The sequence below is a fragment of the Micropterus dolomieu genome, linkage group LG03 (genome assembly GCF_021292245.1).
Source record: "Micropterus dolomieu isolate WLL.071019.BEF.003 ecotype Adirondacks linkage group LG03, ASM2129224v1, whole genome shotgun sequence".
Lineage (NCBI taxonomy): Eukaryota > Metazoa > Chordata > Actinopteri > Centrarchiformes > Centrarchidae > Micropterus > Micropterus dolomieu.
This window is the reverse complement of record NC_060152.1, coordinates 8,115,954-8,129,533: the sequence shown is the minus strand read 5'-3', so window position 1 is coordinate 8,129,533 and position 13,580 is coordinate 8,115,954. Positions and strand designations below refer to the sequence as shown.

At 40.9% G+C, this 13,580-nt stretch overlaps 1 protein-coding gene and 1 long non-coding RNA gene across 3 annotated transcripts in view; one reads left to right on the top strand and one right to left on the bottom strand.

Annotated features, from left to right (window-relative positions):
- LOC123968499 (multiple epidermal growth factor-like domains protein 10) overlaps nucleotides 1-13,580 on the top strand; it is a 52,656-nt gene that overhangs the window by 6,580 nt on the left and 32,496 nt on the right. The window contains exon 1 of one of the 2 annotated variants that reach the window (XM_046045318.1): nucleotides 143-333. The exons of the other annotated variant lie outside the window; for it this stretch is intronic. The gene's annotated coding sequence lies outside the window, so the exon portion shown is untranslated. Of the gene's footprint in view, nucleotides 1-142; nucleotides 334-13,580 lie in introns of those variants that run through there. 2 annotated transcript variants of the gene reach the window in all.
- LOC123968502 overlaps nucleotides 6,982-13,580 on the bottom strand; it is a 33,144-nt gene continuing 26,545 nt past the window's right edge. The window contains exon 3 of the long non-coding RNA XR_006824476.1: nucleotides 6,982-7,099. This is a non-coding gene — a long non-coding RNA (uncharacterized LOC123968502). The remainder of the gene's footprint in view (nucleotides 7,100-13,580) is intronic.

The window sequence follows — 13,580 nt, the reverse complement described above, 5'->3', positions numbered from 1 at the left end:
CCCCCCCCCCCCCCCCCCCAACACACACACACACACCTCCCATGACCTCCCCAAATCTACTATTCTACTATTTTCCCCATCCCTTTTTTTTTCTCTTTTCCTTCTTCCTCCTCCACCAGTCCCCTCGCTGTCACAGTTTTTCCAGTTTCTTTGGCTTCAGGACCCTCCCCCGTTAGATGCGACTGGTCTCTTTCTCTCTCTTTACACTGTTTATACCGCTTGAAGATTAGAAGTGTGTGAGCCCCTATTTTCTTCTGAATTTCGTCCTTGGGAAGTTGGTTTCTAACTGCAATACTAGAGCGACACATAATCTGGGAGTTCTTGGCCGGCAAGGTGAGTAAAATGCTGTAAATAAATAAAAAAAAAAAAAACCCGCGACTGTCACGGAGGCATTGATGGTTTATTTGAAAGCCGACGATTTTTATGACAATTACGATGACACCTTAGTGGTTATCGACTGGACAGACCCAGTTTACTGTGTATACTGTATGGGAATGTGTTGTTATGGAAAATAGTGCAGCGTGTGTTAACGCATTCCCAAAAATGGTGATGCAACTTAGACCATTTCGAGTTCAGTTATTTATACTTAGACGAATGTTTCGTTTGCTGTGGACGCAATGTGCTAAAATGCCTACAATTTAGCACATTTCTTCTAATATTAAAATCCATTTAAAATGCAGACACTATAGGAAAACTGCAGTTGTTTTGTATGAGTCATTTTTTAAAGCATGATTTCCTTGCACATAACTGGGAACAATAATGGAAGACGTCCTTTACTTAAGTAACAGTAGCAGGCTACTACAATTAATCAGAGTCTTACATTGAAAATTTTGCTATGGAGCAGTGGTGGAAAGTAGACTATTAAAATTACATTAATTCAAGTATTTTAAATACAACATTACTTAATTATTTAAATCTTATCCTTCTTTATACTTCTAATGCCCTACAGTTCAGAAGTAAGTATCATACTTTGACATATGAGGAGCTCATCAAATGCGATAACAATATAGAAAATAGTTCAAATGAGCTCCATCTAGATCAACTACAACAGTAAAATGCTAATGAAATGTATAACAGTAACTCTATAACACTCACATTTTTCTTCCAGTACATTTTAACAATACCTACATACTTTTCCTTAAGTGACATGTTCATTGATACTTTACTTGTAATGGAGTGTTTTTGTATTGCTGTCTGGCTACCTTTACTGAGTACCTTCTCCACCACTGATTAAGTAAAAGTACAGTATTATCATCAAAATATACTTCAAGTAACAGTAAAAGTGTATTTATTATGCAGAATGACCCATATGAAACAGTAATATTACAGTATTATGTATATTATAATATTGTTTTATTATTACTGGTTTACCTGCTGTTTGCAAACATAAACTACTTTACAAACTGTTGGGTGACAATTTGTCATAACACAGAAGACAATCATATATTTTGTCTGTAAAATCTTAGTTTGCAAGGGAGACAGTAACTATAGCTGTCAAAAAATGTGGGGTAGAAGTATGAAGTGTAGCATACAATGGAAATGGAAATGGAAAGTACCAGTACCTCGTAATTTGTTACAGCACTTGAGTAAATGTACTTAGTGAAAGTGTGTAAATAACATTTCATTACCATTATACAGATTTCTCAACAGTTTTGTGTTTTGCTGCTATGTTGATAATAAATGCTCTGTGTGAATGGACCTCCAGTTGCCACGCTCTGACAATAAAAGCATCTGTCTGTTCATCAACAAGTGCACAGACTATTATAAGTAGGTATACAAACACATAACACCCGGCACAGGAACCACTTGTTCAAGTGAGTTCCTGGCATTGTGGAACCACTTTATGCACTTGCTATATTTTTCCTGCCTGACTGCTTTTTATTTTGGCATCTCTGGCTTTGCTTGAAAACTTCTCCAGCTACTATCAAGCGAGTATGACTCAGAAAAGCTGTGCTCCTCTGGCATGTCTCCGCTATCGATTCATTGCAGAGGAAGTTGCTGGGAGTCTCCTGTTTCCTCAGTGCTCACCTCCTCCTCCTCCTCCTCCTCCTCCTCCTCCTCTGCCTCTGTTGTGTTTGATTATCATTAAGTTCATCTTTTGGTCTGTGTTCGGGTCACAGAGGAGCTGTGACTCAAGCCAATGAAACGTGGCAGCAAAGTGACTGCAGTCCATACAACTGTGCGACATCCTGAGTTTGATGGTGTGACTCAACTTTCATGTCCTGTCAGTGGAGTTAATCAGGTGAAGCAGATGGAGATAGTGTTTTTTTTTTATATGAGAGGCTCCAGTGGGTTGTTGATGCTTGTTTTGTGCGCAAGAGGACTGTGTGTGATGCTGTGAATAAGACTGATATATAAGGGTCCACTGAAGGAAATATGATGAACTAAAACTGCTTTCATACACTGACTGTGTGTGCATTATTTTCTTGAGCCGGTGCAGCTTCTGGGAAGCAGTAAAAGATCTGCAGAGTTTTGGTAAAAAGACAAATTGAATAGAAGCACCACATTTAAATAAAACTACTGCACTTCACCAGGTTGTTCAGAGTCACTTGTTGACAAATTGACTAGCACTTTTACAGTCTTGAGCCTCTGTAAGTTTAGAGCTATAAAATGATAAATTGTTGTACAGTGAAGCATACTGTCTTGGACACAAACTCTTCATTTCTTTCCCCCGGTGGAGCTGTAAAATCACCCTATAAATTCAGCATTTTTGCACTTTGCACTTAATGTCTGTGACTTGTGAATGAAGGCTTTTTGATTAAAGAGACCCTGGCACCATTTGAGGCATAAAAACATCTGTGAAGAAGGCAAGATATGATTCATTATCAGAGTAAATCTCAGCCACCTGGTTTGGACTCCTGACCTCACATCTGCTCTGGCAACCAAAAATCGCCAGGAAGTCTCTCTGACTGCAGACTGAACTTTCTTTTTTCCTTCTCCAAGTATTCCTAAAGCACTGTGCCATTTATATGTGCCATTATTTATATATTGGTTTCATGAGTTGAATTCTACATGCGAAAGATAACACAACTGAAATTATCCTTGTTTTTCTTCAGTGTCTTGTTCAAATGAGATCATCACATTAGTGGAAAATAGCATCTCCCCCTTGAAACGTGTCTGCCCTCCTCCAGACTGTTACAGCTATCAGTGGTATAATGGTGACCCATTTTTTTTGTCTGGTGAAGAAACAAATCCGTCTGACAGCTGGAGATCTGGCTGACTTACCATATGTTTGTCCAGCAGAGGACTCAGGCGCAGGCGAGCTATTGGATATGTTTTGGTTGGAGATGACACTGAACAGAGACACAAAGAGATGAGGTAGAAGTAGAAAAAGTTGAACTGAGGCTAGAGGCCTCAGTTTAATTTGATCCCCCTGTCCCGGACGTTTTATAAATTTACACCACGCAGAGTCACCAGAGTGTCTGCATGTTGTCTTTTGAAGGCCACAATTCTTCTTGACAAGTTTATACCCACTGGCCACACACCATTTGTGTGTTCTTTAAGTGAGATCACAGCCTGAGCTCTTTGTTTGTATTATACTTTGAAGCTCGGACTGAGGCATGGTTGTATGGATTGGTCGATCCACCACTTTGGTCCAGACTGAAACATCTCAGTACATCTATTGATCTAATGGATCCTATTGACTTTGGTGATTCCTTTACTTTTCATGTAGTAAATTTATCCAGTGAAATATCTCAACATCAACATCACACCTAAGGACAAGTTTGGGTCACTAATCAACCTAGTTTGTATGTCTTTGGACGGTGGGAGGAAGCTGGAGCACCCAGAGAGAACTCCACACAGAAAGGCTGGGACGACCGGGGTTTGATCCCGGGACCTTCTTGCTGTGAGGCAACAGTGATGCCCCTCATGACTTTCATGAATCCCAAATTTTTCCTCTACACCACCATGAGGTTCATATTTGAGGTTAATTTAGCAGTACGATGAGATTGAGGTAGGTGGAAACAACCGCCTGTAGTGTTTCGTACATGGTATGGTATGGGTGTTGAGGATTGGAGGTAGCTGGGAGCTGCGGAGGCAGCCACCAATTCAAAATATAGAACACTGAAGCTGTCTGAGAGCATCTTTAGTCTTGTTTGTTTTCTTTTATTCTTGGTAAACACTGTAGTGTTTCTCCATTTTATTTGTCAATCATATTGGTGGTACTGGGTGGCACGCAGGAAAAGTTACTTTTATTTGTGTGTAAAATGCTGCATAATGTCACTGGAAATTCAGTTCACTCATCTCACACTTTTTATACATCGGTGACAAAGTTGTCCTTATGAATCCATCTTGCAATGTAACAAATTACCTACTACTCCCCAAGCTGCTATTTTTGATGCCAAAAGAGTTGTGTTGAAAAAGACAAAGAGCACAGGGAATTTAAAAGAAGGTGACACGGATTGAATATTCCTACCACAGGCTTATATAAGCCTTTCAACCCCATGTGCTCTGCAGCCGTGCAAGTAATTTGGAGCAGATTCGACTGCAGCCCTCCAGCTCGGGGGTTTTGGGTAGCTCACTCTGCTCTGGCTGTGGAACATGTACAGTTTCATTGGGCTCTGGCTCAAATAACCGATCATAAAAAACAGAGGTCGGGGGGTTTGGGGGTGGAAGAGAAGGAGGAGCCTGCAGTGGCTTGATGAAGTGACCACAGACTACTTGTACTGTGGTGAGGGTCTTTCCTGAACTTGCTTATGCTGGTGGTTGGTGGGTGGTGTTTGGGGTGGAGGGTGGAGCAGCAGTGGAGACATTGTTCATTAAGATTTCACTGGTGTCTATGTCTCACTGTGGCGTATGCAGGATAACTGGAACCAAGTTAAACCTATGTAGAATTAGAGGAAATATAGCACCAAAGTCAAAGCCCAGAAGGCTTCTCGTTTTTTGTTTCCATCTCTGTGATAAAAATAGGGTTATGTTTATGTTTTTGTTTGTTTATAATAGTTCACCCAAGTGAAATCAGTTGTGCAGATAAAGCGCAGAATGTTTATTTTGTCATTTATAAGATGAAATATCATGTGTTTACCATACAAGATGTGAGTTTCGCATGTGAAAAACAAATGGCCTTTGTGTCATGCTTGGCACCACGCGGACATGAACTGTTAGAACTCTTGATGTTTTTCTGAGCTCAGACCCAGATCCACTCCACCAGCTGTGTTAAGCTATGACTCTCAGAGTCGTCCATCTTGGATTTTATGAGAGGACTTTTTTTTGTACACCATTTTCCAGGCCACTTCTGAAAGACAAACCTAGTCTCAGGAAAGGCAGGATGACAGATCATCACTATTTTTCAGCGTCCCCATTACTCAAAACAACACAAGCTCGGTTTGGAGAAAAGGATTCTTTGTTAAAATGGACATAGAAGCCCAAAAGAGGTTTGCTGTTGGAAAAAAGTGTTAGAGAGTGAGAAAGAGAAAGAGTGTTAGAGCCTGCTTAGGTCTGATGGCGTCGTTGAAGGACTTTTCCTTTTACGCGGCTGATTTTATTCCCAACTCACTTCTGTTTACATGTCAGAGGAAGAGAATGTTGAGATGCAAACCTGGATGTACATGCAAGATGTTTCCTATCGGCTTCCTATTGTTTGTCCCAGTTTTCATTCCCCTGGTGCTCTGCAAAGATGAGTGAAACACAGATGAGAGAGCATGGACCTGAGAGACTGTGGGGCCAGGGTTTGATTTGGTTGAAAACTTGTTTTGCCATGTAAAAGATAACTGAAAGAAACTCAGCTGAAGAGATGAAATTATTTGTCGGAGACAGACAACAATGAAACAGGGAGTTGTACTCAATTAAAAAGTAATGAGAAAAGCATGTTATCTTCAAAGACATCGTCAATAAAGTGCTGACAAGATACTCTGTGGTAACTTGTGCTTTTGCAATGTGTTAACAACAAAATTGCTTACTTGCTTATTAAGTGGTAAATAGTTGACACTAATTTGCAGCAGTTTTTGAAAAGCCTGGACAAGCCTCGCTGTGATAAAAAAGTATTCCTCCATGACTCACAGAAGACCTGCTGTGTTTCCCGCTGCTTCTGTTTGCCTCTGGGCATTCAGAAAAAGAAAAGTGTTAACAGTCTCCCCTCCACTTGGTTTCCTTTAGATGGAATATCATACCCAAACAAGATGACAAGTCCCTGTACCCATTTTGCGCTTTCCTACCATGGCCAGTGTTTGCCCTCCCACAGTGTTGCCCAGGATGTCCTGTGTGGTGACTTGTATCTGGCTCTTGTCTTCTCTGTGCCCCCCGTCTTCCTGTTGTGCTGGACAGATATGCAGGTGTCATACCAAAAAGCCCCTAGAGGCCAACGTGTTGTGCAATGCAGACGACCATGCCAGGGTTTTCAATTAACTTGACCAGATTCTATAGGGCCTACTTTCATCTTTCTTCAGCCACGAGGTGGTCCAACAAAGTGAATTAACGGCACCACCTATGGGGTTTGAAACTGTTTCAGTCTACTGACGCTGCTGGGAAAAGCATGGAGAATGAGACGGAGTAAAGGAACATCTATGAGGGTTCACCTTCAGGGTAGCACACGTGGCTGCAGTTTTTAAGTGAAGAAAATAAGGTTTTAACTTCCAGATGCTTGCAGGATGAGGCCCATCTGGAGAGAGGGAGGGAGAAGGAGCTTTTGGGGCTATGTGTTAAAAAAAAGCTCTAAAATGATCACTTTAATAAGTTGCAGGTTTCCACCTTGTCCTCCAGAAAGGCAGCACACCATGTGCCAGAGGTAGGCCTGTAAATCAATGGGGTTTAACTTTTAGGAATTTACTGGCCCAGGCTGGACTTCCTGGAAATAGAGATAGAGAAGGAAAGCCAATAGAGATAATAACTGATAACTGTTCTCTACCTGTCTTGCTGGTACTCTGCAGCTGCTGTGGTTGCTTGTGTTAATGTTATGCCAAGCTTTTCCTGGTTATCTAGGTACCTAAGTTACAACAGACACTTGACATGGCATTTATTGAGACGCACATCTGTCTCCCAGTGTGTAGCTCCCACTCTCCTCGGAAAATGGCTGTAGCACCCTGCAGGCAGGAACACTTGAAAATCACCCAGATGTCACATCGTTTTTTCCTTGGAGAAGAAATGGTTATATAGGTTCATCCTGGAAACAAATGACAGAAAAGCATCATCAACAACAACAGAAAAAGATGGCCACACCAGCTGAAATGGTTCCCAGCTTGCTGTAGCGTAGCAGCTGCTAAGAGAAAAAAAAAGCTGCCATCCTGTCACATAAGAAGTGCTGTCTTAATCGAAACCAGATGAAGCATGGTTAAAGTCTGTTACTGTAAATTGCTCTCTCTTTCATACAGGCGTGACTTGAAGACTCACATTAAAGCTGTTGCATGGGAATGTTATCCGCAGTATGAAATATGTCGCTTTTAAAACTTGGGTCTCAGTAAAGGATGATGCTTCCCTTGCGATTATTCAGACACCGCAGACAGACAGAAATGATCAGTACAATGTTGTCAGTCGCCATAGACCCCCCAAGAAACCCATATTTTACCCAACATTTATCAACAAAAAACAGAATTGCTACAACTGTTTTTATACAGAAGGTCTCAGTCATTTCAGAAAAGAAACAATTCTTAATAAGTGTGGCATAAATTATTTCAAATAATTGGGTTTTGCAGACGCTGAAGCTTATTCAGCTTCTGTGCTGGTGGTAGGTTTTGCCAAAGCAGATGGGATTTGATTTCACACCTCTCCAGCAGGGTTTGGACAGCAGCTCCCCTACCATGAGGGTCAATACCACAAGAGTAAGCAATTCGCACAGTTTTTAGCCAAAGGAAGGGTTATAATGGAAAGAAAAGAAAGCAGTGTGGCTGTGTGTGTGTGTGTGTGTGTGTGTGTGTGTGTTGAGGTACATGGAACAGGCAAGTTCTGTGAGTGCACATCTGTGTTTATGTCGATGTTCGATACAGAGTTTTGTGATGACTTGGCAGTTTTGGCTGCCTCCAGTGGTACAGCGTTTCCCCTTTAGTGGCTGCAGTCTGATCGCCTGTTTCCCTTCGTATGACACTACAGGTCAAACAAGCGATTGGAGAACTGCACACCAGTGATCAACCAACCTTTGAGGGACGGACTGTAAAGTTTGGAAAAGCTGTGAAATAGATTCAGACATTTCTTGCATATGTCACCACACTTTAAGAACATCCAGATGTTCTCAATGCATAATGACATCCTACAGTCATAATATGTAGAGGTATTTGCGCCAACAGTGGAGCTATGTAACAGAGAAGCTACTGTATATCAGGCTTTGACCATACAAGCAACACTTGTTAGAAACAAACAGAATATCGCGAGACTTATTCTTTAGCTACTATATTTTCAAATTCTGCTGATAGAAATATCAGCCAACGAGAATTAAGTTTCCCCCTGACTATGCCACAAATGTTCAGTGCAAGTTGAAACCGTGTCAACTTCAAAACCAGGTCCAATTAGAGTTCCTGACTGTTTCAAGATCAATTTGAGACCAGAAACAGAAATGCTCAAGTTGATTTCACCTATTATGATTCTAGAAAACAATAATAAAAGAAGACAGAGGATAAACCACAGTTAAACAGGGATGTTGATCTGGCTGCATATAACCTCTATACAGGCACAACTGTATTGCATACAGAGGTTTCTACATGTGAGATGTCATATTATTTGCATGAATGTGGAGAAATTAAATAAAATATCAATGCTATGGTATTGGAATTTGGCACCAAACATTCAAGACTGCGTCCAGTATTGACCAAGATCAACACACGCCTAGGACAAAATAAGTATTAGAGAAAGGACCGAACCAAAACAGCATACACGTGGTCTTTCACTCAGTTCACTAGCCGCTTGCTTAATATAATTACTCGCTTTTTTCTCTTAACAAGAGAGTTAACCAAGAGTTATTCTGCGCAGAGACAACACTAGCATCAACAGTTTGTGATTGTTGTAAGTGGAGGTTGTTTCTGTTTTCTTAAGCTCCTCTGAAGATTTCAAAGGCTCTTGACTCTGTGGCCTGTTCTGTTTTGTACTAATAAATATGGATGAATAAGTGCTGGTCTTTGCATAGTTTTGTCCAGGGAAGATCAGCTAAAGACACAGTGACTAAAGGTCCTTATGAATCTTTTTTTTAAAGCAGCGTTTCCCACAACTGACTGACCCTGAAAGGGGAGGACAGTAATAATTTGTTTTTTAAGCGATATTAAGCATAGAGAAAGGCATTATGATTAAAGAAATTAGCTTGTCATGGTGGGAAAACGAGCAAGAGGATGATGCTCTCATGTGTAAAAAGAATTAGGACCACATCAGAGGGGGTAATTAAATGGTACTGACATGTTTGAGGGCAGACTACAGCCTCAGGATACTTTCAAAGACATTTTTCTCCGTATTATTCACGCAGATGGTTGCAAAAAAACACATGCTTTTAAATAAATAATTTCACCTTGGGCTCAAGGACATGATTTTATTTGTTTTATAATGTTCTACACATGATAAAAGTCCATCCATCCATCGTCAACCGCTTATCCTGCGTACAGGGTCACAGGGGGGCTGGAGCCAATCCCAGCTGACTTTGACCCTGGACAGGTCGCCAGTCCATCGCAGGGCCACACATAGACAAACAACCACTCACACCTAAGGAAAATTTTGGAGACACCAATTAACCTAGCCAGCATGTCTTTGGATGGTGAGAGGAAGCCGGAGCACCTGGAGAGAACCCACGCAGACACGGGGTGAACATGCAAACTCCACACACAGAAAGGCCGGGGCAACCGGGGTTTGAACCCATGACCTTCTTGCTGTGAGGCAACAGTGCCACTAACCACTGCACCACCACGCCACCCACATGAAAAAAATATGAATTATTAATTGATTGTGAAAATGATTGCCCTAAATGGGAGGGAGCTTTTCTCACTCGCCATATAATATAAAAAGTAGTCAGAGAAATCATAGAAAGCTTCCTGATTGGCAGTGTCGAATTAGACAGTAAAGCACAGGAAGAGTTGAGGAGGAAGCGTGCGTCTGAATCAACAACTCAACTGTGATTCAAGCTAAAACAATGGCACAAAGGACATTCCAACAGACCAATCACTTGCCACAGTCATTAGAAATATCCTGCTTATAGAATCATTAGGGCAGACATTTTTTTCAAATAGTATGATTCAGTGAAGTTTTAAATTCTTGCGCTATTATGTTGTCAATGTGTTTTTCTTTAAATGATACATCCAGTTAATTACAACTTGGCTTTTATTTTTAGCCATGCTAGCAGCAATGGCCGTGGGTTGGTCCACCTCTTTGGCCCAGATTAAAATAGCTCAACAACTAACGGATGGATCGGCATGAAATTTGATACAGACGTTGATGGTGCTTTGGGGATGAGTTGTAATGAGTCTGATGATCCCCTGACTTTTCATTCAGTGCCACCAGCAGGTCGCATTTTCTCATATTCTCAACATCTGGAAGGTAGATTGGCTCAAACCTTTCTCCAAGGATTTATGGTCCCCAGACAATGTATCCGTCTGACTTTGCTGATCCCTAGACTTCTCCTCCAGCTCCACCATGACATTTGCGGAATTGAGTGAAAAATCTGGGTTGCCATGCTGTATTATAATAACTTTGGTGATTAATATTGCAACTAACTAAAAAAAATTCCCAATTCATTGGTTTATGACCAAGTACCTACAAAGTACTGTGCATTGTAACCATACGTAAATGCAAATTAGTTATTGTAATACAATAAAAATATAAATATTTTTAAGTACTCAGGTGTTTATTTTATGGCACTACAATCTGTCTATGACAAGTGCAAATGTATTTTTTATAACACTGTCATTAAGTGCAAAAGGAGGAATCTGCTACACGTGAGATGACATGAAACATGGTATGACCAGCAAATAGGAGGGCAAATGACAGAAAATGTTAAATTCATGTTATTATATGTCTGAATCTCAAAAATGAAATATACAAATTTGAATCCTGTCACTATGTGATAAAGCCAATGGTTCATGTGATTAATTGCTCGAACATAAAACAGAACTATTTTCTGGTGAGTCTACATGCTATGAATTATAAAATGCTACACGTCTTTCTTACAAGCTGCTGCCTTCTAATGTTGTGGACTGAGAGGTTTTTCGCCTATGAGAGTTTACAATGAAAAGCTATGTTTTTTGGTCACGGTTTGTGGAAAGGCTGTGTTTTTTATAAGGACTCAATGTGTCTCTGCACCAGTATGATCAACAGAGCATTACAGCACATATAATTACAGCTCTGTATGGTCATGTCCCTCTGAAACCTCAGCGAGAGCCTCCATTTTGGGTTTTCCACCATTTCACTCACTAAAGTTTGTATAAAACACTTGTTTAAAGAGACCAGACATGATTTCAATCCAAGGTGTTTAAGTCTGTGCTTTTGTTTATTCTGCTCCATAGAGGTGAGTTTATCACAGTGTCTTAGTGTTTAAGTTTGTTTTTGTGGACCCCTCTGCTTTCTCTGACCTCGAAGCCACAGTCATCCTGCCTGTGGTTTTGGTCTGGAGTGTGGAGGACCAGGCGGCAGTTTGCACTGTGGGTCTGTGTGCGAGAGCGCACGAGCCTCAAATGTGTCAGAGTAATACAACAGGGAGAGCAAAGGCCTCCAACTGGCAAGAAGCCCGGCTCAACAAGACAATTTTAGAGTACGCCACATCAGATCCCACACATCTGCAAAAAGTAAACATTTCGTGAAAGAAGAAAACAAGCATTATTTATTTGTTTTCATCAATGTCCCCAAAGACTGCAACTATAACATTTGTTTTAATTTTATTCCCTGTACAGTTATACTGTTGCAGCATAATAAATATTTGGTCATAGGGATAGATGCATAACATTGTTCTTGTGTGAGTAAAGGATCTAAAATTTTGATTGGTATGGTAATTCGCAACAGCACAGAATAAGTTTGTGTGCCTTATAGGGACGTTATACAGTGGGCTTGTTGAGGAAAAACCCCTCAGTGAATACTTAGCTAGAAGATATCTGTTTTTTAAAACTCAGTTTTTGCCTTGAACTTTGTTTCTTGCCATTCCAAGCATTTACAACTTCTGGTGCAGGACAGTACTAACTATATTTGATCACAAGACATTTTCATGACAAATGCAGAGTAAAACCCAAGACCACTAATTTGACTTTTGCACCTGTGGTCTGTCATGGATCAGTATGCATTCGTTCCTTTGGGTAGGGGGCATCATTAATGGGTGTAGACCTGAACTTTAGGCAACTGGATGAAGCCTCAATTAAATGACAGATGATGGAAAAAGATACAAATAGTGGAAAAGTAGTCAAATCTTGCATCTGTTTGGGAAACATTGTCAAACTTCACCAGAATTATCGACCAAAAAGTTTGGGTCAGGAAGATGCTGTTCTCCCAAGCAAAATGACATAAATAGTTGTTTCAGCAACTGCCCCAAAGCGACATCTGTTTACATTCAAGTGACAAAGCCCAAATTAGGACTCTTGTTTGTCTGGAGCAAAGTAGGAGTTCAGGTGACAGTAAACACTGACAAAGTACATGAGGACTTTGAGACATGAGGAGAAAGAAATTAATCACACACACCGACGGCACAGCCTTCAAGATAAATGTAGGGTTCAGTATTTTGCTAAGGACACTTTGACATGCAGGATGGAGGAGCCAGGGATCGAACCACAGATCTTCAGATTAGTGCGGGTGACCCGCTCTACCGAACGGAACTTCAGGCGCTGTCAGGTCTTATACTGGATCTTATACTGGATTTGTGAAGTTAACAGTATTCAAGTATTTTGCAACAATACTGTTGTATGAGTTTTGTTGCAGTACCTCCTAGTTGTAGATAGGGTCAATATAAAATCAGCCTGGCCTTGGCTCTATGTTGAACTCGATGTCCTCAAGTGGTCCAAAACAACGGCGTCACCATGGTGACCTAATCACTCCAGCCATTGTTATCCACACTCTGTTCTCCATCACCGTGGGGACAGAGCTCCAGTACCTTCTGATCTCACTCATAAAGATACTCTCCAACATAAACACACACACACACACACACACACACACACACACACGCTTATCTAACCATTAGCTTAGCTATTTATCACTACAGGAAAAGGTGTGGTCATTGCACATAGCATCCTCTTGGTTCCTGTCATTTTAAATGTTCTGCTTTCATGTTCACGTAGCTGAAGTTAATTTTTAAGTTGCTAAGTGAAATTTGTTGTCTTCTGCCTTGATGTCTGTTGTTTTTGATGCTTGCTGCATTTTGGGGCTTTGTCAATAAGTATACATTTTACTAATAGATTGCATTTCTTAACATTTATTTTTATTAGCTGCTGCAAGGTGACATGAAGGGACAATGAAGTGAAGTGAAGAAAAGTATAGTGATGTTCAAGGCAGCTAACTGACCTCAGATCTGCTGCCTGATGAAGCTGTACTACTCATAGTCATTGGTTCCCCCTGGAACCTAAACTTGAATGAATACAACGGGAGGACCAGGAAGGGGGGACACACACTGTATCCTGTTTTTCTCAGTTAAATGAAGAATCCCAGACCACAATGCTTGAGACTGCCAGAAGCTGGCCTGACATTGCCGTACAGATGAC